Here is a 12,458-nt window from a genome sequence, read left to right as displayed (position 1 = left end):
TCTCTGTTAACATTACTGAAAAAGCTTTTGTATTAAATGAAGCCAAGTGGCTAGTGGTTCCTAGTTTTGCCCTTTATTCTGCTTCCTTTGGTGGAACAAATGGCTGTTTTCTTACAGCCTGTGGATATAGGTTCAAAAAAGTAATTTAATGAGAACTTCACATTAGTATCATATTAAAAGAAAGTGATTTTTTTTTTGCCCAGATAAAATCAAAGTGAAGCTGAGTAACCAGTGAAATTTACAATTCCCTCACTTTAGCAGGAAATACTATCTCTGGCAATGAATCACATACGAAATCCATCCATCATTCATTGATAAAATTTGATAATGTTTGTAGGTCAGTTTATTTCCCTGGAATTTCCTGTACACCTTCCCTAATCTGTGATGTGTTATACTTTGAGGAGAATGAAATGATTCAGAAATCTGTGAAATCTTAACACCTATTGATTTCCAACCTAGGAAAAATAAATTAACAAGATTCAGACCTTGTATTTGAAGTGCTAGTGCAAGCATACAATACAGAGCTCTTCCTTGGCAGAGCAGTGACTTTTCCTGGCTTAGTGGATAATATACTGAATGCAAGAACAAGTGAAAGAAGAGAGAGTGCATGAAAAGAGGTCAGATACCTCTGTGCTTCCTGCCTTTTATTCCTAACTTTAATTTCCTAACAGTGGTGCTAAGTAGATCTCTTTGTTCTCCTTTCCTTACCAAAAAGAAAGTCTCTTTTGGGGTAGTTATTTTACACCACTAGGCAAAGCACCAAGTAGGCAGAAAAGAAACCAGGATGAAGGCCTAGCGGGAGGCTCTCCATCCAGTAAGGAAGTTGGATATTTTTATGTAAAGATGATTGATGATCTGTGGAAAAAGAAAAGTGGGCACTGAGGCCAGCTTCTCTTAAGGGAGCTTGCGTGAATGTGTGACTAGCTTTTCCTTGACTAACAGAGGTCTCCTTGACCTTGGCAGTGTATTATGAGTCATAGTCTTGCAAGGATGAATTGTTCCTGAACTGTTCCTCCAATATCTTAGGCATAAACAGGTCTTTTGAGCCATTTGTTAGACACCAGTGGAAAAAATAGTTTTAAAGCTGAAAACACACCAGAGTGTTAAGTTAATACCAAAGGGGGGGAGGGAACTCAAAACTCTACTCAGACTCTACTCAGTTTCTGTAATTGCAAAAACCAAACCAAACCAAAACAAAAACCAGTTAGCTGATCATTACACGTGAAAAATTCATCCAGGTCACCTCTGTTTCTTAGAAATATGTAAAGGAGTTTTTACGTATTTCTCCTGTAATAAGCGATTTTATAACTAAGTTTTTGAGTTCCATTTAAAATAAAAATACTAGTGCTTTTTCAGATCAGATGACAATTTTTTCATATCAGATATTTCTCAAGTTTTAACACCTCATGCTTTAGTAAAGAACTTAAAAGATGTATGAATTCTAAATAATACTTTTTACCCAAGCTAGTGACTTGCACTTGTTCTTACATTAAATTAAGAGTAAAACTGTTGCTTTCACTATCATCCTCTTATTTTATAGGTGATATAGATATGCACAGAGGAGTCTACTTTAATTTTAATGCCTTTTTATGTATACCAAATATTGGAATGTTGTCACTGAAGTTTACTGAATCCCATTTGCACAACACTGATTTTTACTGATGATCAGAGACACTGATACTTTCAAACTACTATCCATTCTGTTTTTATTTCTGTCCATGTATGTGTTGACCTGAATCTCTGAGGAAAGTCGTCTAATTTTTTCATACACATTGTTTCCACATAAATACGCATAACAAAAGATACTGATGGGTGCTTAATGCCTAAGGGCCTTCACATTCTGAGCTAGCCCTCTAAACAATTCCTAAACTGTTTCTTTTGTTTTTTTAGGTAGGATAAATATACCCAGGATGTTCTCTGCCTTCTTCCCTCACCCCAGATTCTACTTCTCTGCTCTGTGTATATTTATCACATTTTAAGCCTCACCTCAAATGAGATTTAAATCTCACCATGTCATCTTCATACCTCAGGTGCCAGGATACAAGTCTCATTTTTCTTTAAGTTCTTTCAGAGGAAATCACCTGTCTTGAGTGTATTCTGTTCTAGGTTACCTCTACACTGAAGTCATCAAATCATAACATATAAATTTCTACTTACTGGCATGTAAATGTTGGTAAATGTACTCTACTTATTTCATTCATGACAGCTGTTTTGCATAAGATAAAGGGCTGGAAGAAGGCCGACTGAACAAGTGTGAGACCTAGTAACACTACCTCTTTAAAGAAAACGATAGGAAAGTTCTTGAAAGTGAAATGTGTTCCGAAAGTTCCAACAGCTCAGAAGAGCTTTATCAAGTTCATTATTTTTTAAGTCTCATTTCAACTTGCCAAATGGCACAGGAGCAGAAAATCCTGGGACATGCATAGGAAACAACAGAGTAGTTTGTCTTAAGTGTGGGATTAAGAACAGTCCCAGAAATAAAGCTAGTTATGGGCAGGACTTCCCTTGATAAATGATGATTGTCCTCCTGAAGGTCTTTTGAGGCCTTTCCAGAGCCAATTGGGTGGCCTCCGTCTACTTGTGTGTTAATATTTCTGAGACTTTGCTACAAAAAACTTCTTAAGCTCATAAGAAGTTTGTGAACTTCAGAGTGTGATTTTTTAACTTATATTTGACTGTTAAAAGGGTAAACACTTTCTGCTTTCTTCTAACTTTTAATGGGGAAAGCTTGTGATAGATTTCTAAAAGCTTTTGTGGACCAGTACCTGTGCCAGTTTCATAACTGGCTTTTCAGAGTCTATTTTTTTACTGAGTTCTTGAAATGAAAGTGAAAAGAGCTACCAGAAAGCTACAGTTACACTGTTTATTTGGGGAAGCATTTCTGCTGCAATCCTCCAGAATTTTTGAAACAGATTGTAAATGTGGTTAATGAGACTTTTGTGTACCTTTGACCATGCTACAAATGTGCTAAAATGAGGCTGCACTGGATGAAACGAGTGTAGTAGTATATTTCACAGTACAAACACAGCTGAAGAAATGAAGTTGTTCAGCTTGGAGCATTAATACTATCATGAATGCTAAAATGCAATTCAAATTAACTAATTAAAGTTTTGGGCACTTTGATTAAGGAGTGTATTTATGGGAAGAAAATATAACCTTTTTGTCTATAATGTAGCTATGACTACTTTCTCTTTTTAAAAGTTTTCTCTAAGAATTTCAAAAATATATTTTTTTAGTGTTTTTAGCTTTTTCTAGCCTAAGAACCTCCCCCGCCCCCTTTTCTCTAAATCCTGGCTGCATATTCTGTTCCCCTCTCCTCCAGGCACAGTTGTCTCTAGGTGCTAGTTGGCTCTGAATGCCAAGAATTAAGACAGCTTTGCTTCTATAAATCAGGAGACAGCTTCATTATCAAAGTTATGTGTTTTCACCTTAACAGATAGCCAGTCCTTGTGATGGTGCCAGGCCCTGCCTTATCATGGAACCATCAGCACTGCATACTGGAATGTTCTTTGTTTGGATTATTTACTTCTTCTATAAACAAAGATTAGGGTAAAAAATGTCCATGTTGGGGCCTAAGCAGTGCTGTTACTAGAAAATCTCAGTAGCATGACATTGGATATAATTTTCCATCCAAAGGCAGAATAGCACTGACTAGGTATTTACAATTGTATCTGAGTTCTTTGGGTTTGCCCACTTTATTTCAGGTAATTTTTCTAAATGAGTCTAGAAGATAAGTTCAGTTCTTCACATTTTATTGCTGAAAACAGGGCTGAGGAAGGTTAATGGTATTGCTCCAACTTCACAGCAAAGTGACATTGAATTGGATTTCAAATCTAGTCCTCTCTTTTACCCATTAAAAGGGTTTCAAAGATGATACTCTATAAAGAAAATAGTTACCTGAATTTTGAGCTGCCTGTAACCATGAAATGGTTGTTGTTTTTTATCTGTTTGGAAAACATTTGTAGTGTTGAAATCTTCTTCTTTTTCCTTAGTTTTATATGAAGCATCTAGAAATATCTAAAACTTACCAGATTTTGATTGATCTCCCAACATTTTAAGGATCTATAATTTTCTTATAGCTTAGGAAATTTAAGATTTTAAATTTTAACCTGAATTCAGAAAGTAGTAAAACTATTATTGATAAAGCCATCTTGACAGAAAATGTATCACTGAAGCACACCAAGCATTTTGAAATAGTTTGAAATAGTTGTAATTATTAAAGAAAAAGGCATTTCTTTCTGGACTTTAGGACTTTACATATAGTCCAAAATTGAAAGTTATTCCTAAAACCTCTAAGATGTTTGACTCTCAGAGACATGAGTAACTGCTTTTATTTTGGAATCATGTTTTGTCATTTATCTTCATGTGCATGTCCACATACAGTGTAAGCAAATAGTCTTCATTTTGTATACGGAGAAACTATAATTTAGAGAAATGAGAGAGAATGATTAGGGGCAGGTGATTGATGCTGCTAATACCTGGCAAATTTTCCGTATGGATTTTAACTTGTCTGTAGGTGCCAAGTATGTTTACAAGATCAGGGCACATTCATTTCTTGACTAGAATAAATATATTTTCTGATTCACTACAAGGTTATTTTTCTTACTGAACTATATTTCCTGGATGGAACCTCTTGAACTTAATAACTATAACCATAACTATGATTAATGGTTTATTGGCAGGTTAAAAATTGTGTGGTGTTGGCATATGAAGAGTCTCACCTAATTGCCAAATAATAGCACTTAAGATATTTATAAAGGTGCTCTCAATTTATAGTTACATAGCCATATGCATTTATAACATTGTAGTCACAAATAAAAACTAAAATAATGTCATGTCTACAGATATCAAGGATAGTAAAACTTGCCATAATTTGCTATGTGTTATGTAGGACAACTCTACCAGATTGTCATGAATAAAGTGATTTTTTTGGGGGGGAGGGCTGTTTGTCATTACTGTTGTTTTCTAGTACAGATAATTTGATCCCACTGCTGTTTCTTAAATTTATTACTTTATCATAGGACTAGAGACCCATTTCCTATCCAGTTACAGTACTTTGTGATGTTGAATGGGACATGATCTACCTCTCAATGCCTTGTGCCCCTATGTTTAGAAAGATGTTTCCTTAGAAAAACAAAAATGTTTATTACATTAATTGGTAGAGCATTATTTAGAATAACCATGGGTCCATTTATTTGTCTGATTGTATTCAGTACAATCATTGGGTATGGTAAGTATTTCATATAATCATGGAGCTTGACCTTAGGGAGAAAATATTTCACTTTCAGTGTCACCCTTAAAATAGCCTCATTTCTAATTACACCCAGTGCTACTTAGAAATGTTGTTGTTGTAATATTTAGGGAAAAATGTGGCAGGACCCTTATATATTATATTTTAAGAATTTTTTTCTCTTGCTTTCTTTTCTATTTTTTTTCTTCTCATACTCTCTGTAGCAATCTGGAAACTTGAACTTTTTCATACAAAAATTTATCTTGGGGCAACAGATACTCATTTAACTTTTATAGCAGTTCTCAACTGTACTTTCTTGGTAAGGTTTCATTAATTGAGTCTCAATTCCATAAATCTAAAGTGTGTTAAAATATGCATGGTATAAGCACTAGATCATTGCATGAAATCACGTGAAACCACCTTCTGATATTTATGACTTCATTTTGCTCTCTGTGGGATTAACCCATCTCATCATCAGGGAGGGAGCCTGGATACAAATTTATAGACCCTCCTTTCAGAATAAGACTTTCCACCTCACTGTTAATAAAAATCTTGGGAAATAGAGCATCATTATGTTTTTAGGCAAAATGTAAGCTTCCTGTAATTCTGGCTTATATCTTGGTCTAGTATTTGTACTTGTTTTTATGACCTATGGTAGGGCTTGACTCTAAATCTCAGCAGAAAACTAGGTGTCCACAATGGTGATCTTCAAGGTAATATTTCACTCCAAGGAAAAATAAGAGGAAGGAAAAATGACAAAGTAAAACAAATGTGAAAATGGTCTAAAATGGTGTTCTAAGGGTACTCCCAGAGCATTTATTGTGTGGGATATTAGTAAGTATTGTGTTTTTAAAAATATTGGTGTGAAATGAGCTTGGGAAAACCTGGGTTAAAGAAGTGTCCCTCATTTTCTTACTCAAAATTTGTCAGAATCTTTAAATATGCTTATTGTAAAAATATAGCCCCTCTCCTCCAAAGATAGGGTATGCAACATTTTTCAGGGAAATCTTTAGTGTTTTCAGAGACTGGTAATATATAAAATATGTTCTAGGAAATGTAGTCATACAGTACCATGACAAGTAAATACATTTTAAAATGAAATTAAAATTATATACCTTAGAGTTACTTTTGCTTTTTCCTCAGCAATTCAATTAATGCATCAAAGATTACGATTTCTGTGAATATCTACAGCAGTCCACAACCTTACCAGTAGTTAGGGCAACATAGACCTTAGCTTCCTGACCTTCCTTTGAAGGTGCTTACATTCAGCACAGTGGAAGGGGAAAAAAATCTATTTTTCCATTCACCCTATTTCTGATGGATCAGCCAGTTATGGAAAGAAGGTTTATAGGGCTCCTCTTCATGCTTCCTAGATTTTGAATGTGCCAGGATAAGTGAGCTCTGTTTGTGCAGAGTATGAGATTTTGGGATTTTAGATCTACTAAAACCTTTGCTACTTAATGCTAATTAAGTCATTTACCATCTCTGAATCTGAAGTTTTATTAACCTTGGATCCATCTGTGTACACTTAACCATCTATGTATCCATCTTAAAATGTGAGGGTGAAAACTGTTGACAAATCAGAAACTTTAAGAGGGTTATATATTTTAAAAATATGAAATCATTATCATTGGTCAAGTGATGTGTTGAGGAATGGTTTTCATCATGGAATCATGAGGTTATTTTTCTTATTCCTTAAGATTTGGGGGGGGGGGGGAAATAAGGCTTCCTTAAGCTAATTGGACTTCTTGTTTTATACACAGCACTCTCCCCTCTTTTCTTATCCTCTTTGTGTACCCTTTCTTTTTTCTACTTCTGTCCACCTCCTCCTCATCCCTTCCCACTCTGAGAGTGTACACATTTAGAGAATCTCAATGGCAAACTTTGGAAAATGCTTGTAGACAGTGTTCTACCTCTTTACTTACATTTACTCACTCTGTCCTCACAATACTATGTAATGTAATTACTATGTTTATCCCACGTAGAAGGGCATTAGGCACAGATTGTTTAGGGAAGTAGTAGTAGTTCAGTGTCACCCAGCTGGTAAATAACGGAGCTGGGATTTGAACAGTATAGTTCTGTAGTTTAAGCTAACTAAACATGATATTTCAGGGGAAGAGAATATCTGGACCATGCACCATATAAAAACAAAGCCCTCAGTTACTTGGTACATGACAGGACAGTCTCATAAATGCTTTTGATTGGCTGTTGAAGGCCATCTGCCTACATTCAGGTTATGTATGGCCCATGAATAGTACTAGAAATATCCAAATGGCCTTGACAGAAAAAATAACTTCTCTACTTCTGTCCTGCCTTCGTGATTTATAGCAGTATCCTTGGCAGAGACATAATAATGTAGATAGATGTTAAACTAATGACAGTTATTAGATGTGGGACATCAGACAACCCAGCAAATGTTTATCTCATTCTTGTGAAAATCTGTTTTGGGTTTAGACCCCTGAAAGAATCAAAGAAAATAATTCTTGTTCTTGTCATCTGTGAGCTTTCACCTGAGTGCAGAGAGGTATATCCATTCAGAAAACTAAACATGTAGGTATTACATAAGAATGAAAGAAGTAATGAAACGCCAATTGGATACTCATTAAGTACCTCTGGTTTGGTAGCAGGCAAGGTTAACAAGGATGGGAGTAGGCTTAATGAGGCACATCAATCCTGTGTTGAGGAGATTTCGGTTTAGGATTAGGATTTTGAATTTTAGTGAAGAAGAATATTCTTATAAGGGGGACAGTAGGGTTAGAAAAGTAGTGAAAACAGTAATACTGAGATAGCACTTCAACCACTGGGCTAGACTAGAATTGGGAACTGTTGGCTGGTCCTAGCAGGAGGTAGAAGCTGGTTTCTGGGCCTCAGACTCTACTTTGTCAATACCCAGCTTCATGTTTTATTAGTCTTTTCCCTTTCTTTTTTTTTATTTTGCTTTTCTTCTTTTTTTGCTTTACCTTTTATTTATATTCTCTTTCTTTTCTTTATTTTTCTTTTCTTCTTGTTTTGGTTTCCAGGGGAAAAAAGAAAGCCCAAGAAAGGTGCTCTAACAACAGGCACACTCATTTTATCCAAGGGATAGGAGCACAGAATTGGAAGTCAGTTGGAAGTCAGGGCTGGACCTGGATCTGGATTCGATTTCTTTACCATCAGAAGTATGCTTTTGTTCAGTGCTAAACATCATAGCTCAAAATAGGACACAGAGAAGAAAACCAAATTTTGTCTAATGTTTCCTTCATGTTTGCAGGTGTGACAGGCCTAACTTTTTTTCAGAATAGCTATTGTTTTTGGAATCTACCATAGGTCTTGTGTCATGGTAGGTGTTTTCAGCCTACCCTTCTCCACCTGGATAATTCCTACTTAGTTACAAACTTAAGTAACACCTAATCTAAATGACTTCTGGATTTTTCTCTTTCTGACACTTTTATATTTTGTTTTTCTATACATTCCCTCTTTGTTTAATAACCATCTCCCCATCATAATGCCAGCTCTGTGAGAACAGAGATCATATCTGTTTTGTTATTTTGTATATTTTATTTCTATAATAAGCAGCCAACATATGTGAAGTTCAAAAGAAATTGATGAAATTAGAGCACTTGCAATATTTGCATATGTGTCAAGTGGGATTGCACCTTCTTTTGCTTATAAAGATGCCTGGTTAACATCAGCAAAAGTCGTGGTGCTATACTTTAATCATCTAAAATGGACAGAATAATAATTACCCACATCTACTTCACAGAAATGTTTTTTAATAAATAAGATATTGAATACCTTTCTCATTATTATTTTAAAAGTAGGTTTGGAGTCACTCTTGTGATTTGTGCCCATAATCCTAACTGCACAAGAGACTGAGATATGTGAACTGCGATTCAAGGCCAGCTGTGGCAAGACAGTCCCTAAGACTCTTCTCTCCAAGTAACCACCAATGAGCTGCAATTGGAGCTGTGGCTCACGTGGTAGAGCTAAGCTGATTTGGGTTGTTGTTTAGAGAAACACACACACACGCGCACACACACACACACACACACACACACATTTGAGATGACTAGGAAAATCTTTTCTGACATATGGCCCAGAGCCTGTATCAGATCAGGGCAGCTGTGTAATGGCTGTGCATGAGATAGCACCAGTGTCCAGTCAGGGTTCACAGATTCCTGAGCGCTGCACTCTATTGCCTGACTAATTGGTGAATTATTTTCTCTTCAGAAACAGAATGTCATGCACATTTCATGTAGTGTTAGTGGCATTACTGCTGAGATGCTGAGAGGCTGCCAATGTGATGATAGAACTTAGGTCCTTGTGGAGGAAATACACTTCAAAAGAAAACCCCCTCTAGGTATTAGCCATGCAAGCTGCCATTCATATTGGTGACTTTGCAGGTATTTGGTGAATTATGGCATCAAGTTGAATAACTATTTTAGAATATGGTTTTCTCGTCAGTGTCTAGTATTCTAAAAAGCTTGCTAGAATTTTTCACTCTCTGAGGCAACCAATTTCTTACTTTTGCGAAGGGTAAGGATCTCCTATTCCTGATAAACAAGAGAAAAAAAATACACCTGATTATGTTGTTGCCATAAACATTTAGATGATGAAAATTCTCTTAAATATTTAAAGAAACTGCTGAACATAGCTTAATCATCTTATTGAGAGCTCTAGATTTAAAACTTAAATTAAGTCTATTCTTAGGAATGAAGCCGGCAGGTTAAACTGCCTTAAAAATAAACTACCTCACAGTTGTATCATAAAATCTCAACTGGCATTAAGGTAATTGTGCTTAAGCACGATTTAGGGCTCTTTTGAATGTTTGTTGTAGACACAATAATGATGCTATTTTTAATGGTCCCATTCTAGTTCTAAAGAAATAAACCTACTATTCACTGTGCATGTATCCTAAACAGAATCATTATGGAGGGGAGAGATGCAGACTGAATACTTTATCTTAACAAAAAACAGCAAATTATGGGGTTCTGATGCCATTATGTTTAAAAAGAAAGCAATTAATCTTGGTAGTAGCCTGACTACTCCACTGTAGTATAATACATTTATGAATCTCTGATTCTTCCTACAGTGGATTCATAGGCCCCGCCCATTATGGCACAGTCTATGTTGAGCCTTTGTGGAAATCTGGGAAGATGCAAACAAAACCAGAGCACATGTTTTTAGCCCCCACAGCTTGAGCTAAGTTTATGTAGTTCTGTTTGCTACTATGGTTGGACATTTTGTGCAATATACAGGATGACCACTGCACTGCTCCTCTGGGTGCACCAGATCCTGTTTTCTTGACAGAGCACAAGTAGAGTCCCTGGGAACCAAGTTGGTAGTCAGATGGATATTTGCAGCGCTATGCTGGTGTTCTTGAATATAAGGTCTGAGTGAGTCTACAATAATCTCTTGGCCTTCAAAGCTAAAATCCTCTGAGCTGATGACATAATCTCTGGGATAAGAGTGAGTCTATTATGCAACAGAACAAGTAATGTTATTTTACCTTAAATGTAAACAATAATTGAGAACATGACTGTGGATTTTTTTTTGTTTCCCTCTACCATAGAAAGTAAAGTAGGAGGGGCTGGGAATATAGTCTAGTGGTAGAGTGCTTGTCTTAAAAACATGAAGCCCTGGGTTCGATTTTCAGCACCATATGTGTGTGTGTGTGTGTGTGTGTGTTACTATTTTAAGAATTGCATAATAATTTAAATAAAAGTTCTTTATCACCACCTTATTGAGGCCTTCCTAAACCTCTCTTTTCCACACACTTGGAATCTGCAGCATTCTCTTCCTTCCTTTTCTCCATTTTATGAAAGGTTATGCTAATGAATGAATCTTTAGTGGGTTGAAGGAGATTTTAACTCTTCTTTGGGCATGGCAAATCTTGACCAGAACTGCAGCCATTACTTAGATGGCTCATCCTCACCAGTTTCCCTCTTCAGTATGTCTCAGGAGTCAACTCTGCTGGAAAGTCTTCAGGGAATAAGAGCGCGAGGTGGGGGGGGGGGGTGGTTGGAGTACCCAAGTACCCTTTGTTAGCTTGACTCTTCCATTAGACCACATATGCTCCTTGCTCCTTGAGAGTCTTTTGCGGTTTGTAGTCTTTGTTCATAATACAGGGTAGGCATACATGTCTCAAATGTTTATTAACTGAAGAAGAGGGGGGAGGGGGAAGGAAGGAGATGTCACTGTAGAGCTGGAGGCATCTCAAGATTCCAGTCATTGTTAGAGTTTACCTGGCATGCTTCCTTTTTTATAGTAGATGAAACAGGAAAGCTCTGAATGAACAAGGATTTGTTCCACTCCTAATTAGAAATTCAAAGTATTTTTGTTGTAGTACTGAACTTTAATGCAGGCTTCTGAATTTAGGTATTTTAACTTCTTATATCTGGATATGTTCAAATGAGGCAGACAAACCTTGTTCTGATGCTACAAAACATTAGATTATCCTAGCTAGGAAAGGGTATTTAGAAGACCTCAGTGTTCATGTACTTTCTGAGAATCAGGTCAGTGGTCTCACTTACCTATATCAGAGTAATTGGTAATGAGGGCTTTCTCTGTGTGCATTTTTTGTCTTCAAAATAGGACTTAGATGAAAACAAAGGAGCTTAATAGCTCACAATTCTCTCTCTGAAATTTTTGAATAAAAGTGAGATAAAAGAAGAACAAGGGAGCTTTAAATCTGCCTTGTATTATGTAGTATAGATGATCACTTGTGAGTGTTTTTCTTGTAATCGCATTGTATGTTATTTATATTAATGATAAAGAATATATCCTTATTAATACTTGTGAAAAAATGTATCTACATATTAAGCTGACTTATGATACACCATTTCAGATTACTCATAAAGATTTTTAACAGCAGTTTCCTAGGACTGACTTACAATGATGCTTACTACCTGTAATAATAGACTCTTTGGATAGCAATTGGGAGCTGCCAGTGGGTGCAGCTTTAGCTAGTTATTGATGCACATTACAGGATGTACATTCCTAACACGGATAGTGAAATGTCATGAGCCTCAATGGTCCACACATCTCAGCAGGAACACCTTTATAATATGCCAACTAAATACATATTCAAGTTAACTCTTAAACTGTGCTTGCAATGCTTTTAGAAAACTATATTTAGTAGAAAATCCCTGTTATTCTCAAACAGCAGAACCAATGTTGAATTTTTACTAAAACAAACCACATATTTCAAGCATTTTATACTTAAAACATATACATGTGCACTTCTTCA

At 36.1% G+C, this 12,458-nt stretch overlaps 1 protein-coding gene across 21 annotated transcripts in view; it reads left to right on the top strand.

The window, feature by feature from the left end:
- The window catches only part of Bnc2 (basonuclin 2), a 428,651-nt gene that overhangs the window by 347,965 nt on the left and 68,228 nt on the right, over positions 1–12,458 (top strand). The gene's annotated exons all lie outside the window — the stretch shown is intronic.

This window comes from Perognathus longimembris, chromosome 1 (genome assembly GCF_023159225.1).
Source record: "Perognathus longimembris pacificus isolate PPM17 chromosome 1, ASM2315922v1, whole genome shotgun sequence".
NCBI classification, from domain to species: Eukaryota; Metazoa; Chordata; class Mammalia; order Rodentia; family Heteromyidae; genus Perognathus; species Perognathus longimembris.
The sequence above is the reverse complement of the archived record's forward strand: the minus strand, read 5'-3'. Positions and strand labels throughout refer to the sequence as shown.